This window comes from Triticum aestivum, chromosome 2D (genome assembly GCF_018294505.1).
Source record: "Triticum aestivum cultivar Chinese Spring chromosome 2D, IWGSC CS RefSeq v2.1, whole genome shotgun sequence".
Classification (NCBI taxonomy): domain Eukaryota; kingdom Viridiplantae; phylum Streptophyta; class Magnoliopsida; order Poales; family Poaceae; genus Triticum; species Triticum aestivum.
The window spans coordinates 575,307,432-575,309,026 of NC_057799.1; positions in this window are offsets into that span (position 1 = coordinate 575,307,432).

Consider the following 1,595-nt stretch of genomic DNA (forward strand, 5'->3'; position numbering starts at 1 on the left):
CCTGGGAAGAGACCGGACGGGGGAGCTGAGCTGCTAGGAGGCGTGTGCACTCCCGCCGTCCGCCGATCCGGCGCCGGCGGCCACAGAACACGCCGTGCTCCGCGTGGATACGACGTCCACCTTCCTGTCGTGCGCTGCTCCTAGCCACGGCAGCCACTTCCCGCTGAGTGCTCCGCCGCGCCGCCATTAGGGTTTAGCTCACGAACTGCCTATACCTTTGTCTCCTCGCCGACTGGCCTCGAATCTCCGCTGTAAGTTCTTCCTGGTGTAAGTCTGAGCTGCAACCCCTCTCCGGTTTGATGCATGCCTTCCTCTTGCCCTCCTTGATGCATGCCTTGCTCGCTTCTAGTTTGCTCTAGCTTCGCTGGTTGCTGGCTTTCGCTTGCTGCTTGTGGGGCTCCGTGGTTGGTCTCTACTTCGAGGATGCCATGCTGGCCAAGTATGGTTGCGGGACTGTCGAGGTGGTGGCGGGTCGCTGCCGCCCCGCCGGTGTGCTGGCCGCCGTTCTCAACGAAGGTGCTTCGTTCTCCCCTGCGTTCTTTGCCTCGCTCTTGGTTAGCTGGTTCGGAGGCCACGCCAACGGCTACCGGGTCAGCCGTCGTCAGCGTGGTCTTTTTCTTTTCCATGTTGCGCATGAGTGCAATGCCAAAGAGATCGTGCTCCGCGATTGCTGGAGGTCCGGCATCATTTCTGTGAAGATGTCGCTTTCCAGCTCGACCCCTTCTGTACGTCCGCTTGCCATGCACGCGTCTGAGCTCGTGTCCTATTCACGCCATGATGCTTGGCTCGCCAACTCTTTGCTGTCGTCTCTGCTTGGGCCCCGCCCTGGCTCCGCGCCTAGGCATCAGGGTAGCGGTCACTTGATTGCTTCCCATTCGCATGCCCAGGTTTTCGGGGGAGGCAGCGCTGGTCTTCCCGCTGAGCTCTCTGCTGCATGCAGCAGCACGCCCGAGTGTAATCAATTGATTACCTGCAACAGCTCATTAACCCCGCTGGCGCTGCCGCCTTGTAGCCAATCCGCGGAAGATCACCCTCTTGATCTTGCCGGTTCGCATGGCAACGTTTCGGCTGACCAAGACGGCGTCCAGCAGGCTCCTCTGACCTTGAGCAACCCAACTCCCTATAGAGACGCTTTGCTCTCTAATCTTGCCAAGGGTGCTTCTGCTCCTGCCTCGCGTGCGGCGCCTAATCTGCTTTTTAGATACGGGAAGCCCAGGGACTTGCACCGCCGTTGTTTCCGGTGTCTCTCGTACTGTCACCGCAGGCGGGATTGCCGGGATCCGGCTGTTTGCTGGATCTGCCGCGCCATCGGTCACCTTAGTTTCCAGTGCCCCTTGCGTACCTTGCGCTCTGCCCCGTCCTCGCTTGCAGCCTTATATACCACACCCCAGGTCGTCTCCTGTATAGACACCGCTGCCCCCGCCCCCTCGCTTGACCTGCTTCCTCTACACCTAGCTCCCAGCCCTCGCCTCCCTCCTTCCCGCCTCGCCATGGAGCCCGTAGTGCTCGGTCTCCCCACCTCGCTCGATGTCCACTATCCCATGGTCTCCGACCAAAACTCCCTAGTTTGTTTGGTCAACATCTCCCCTCCTAGA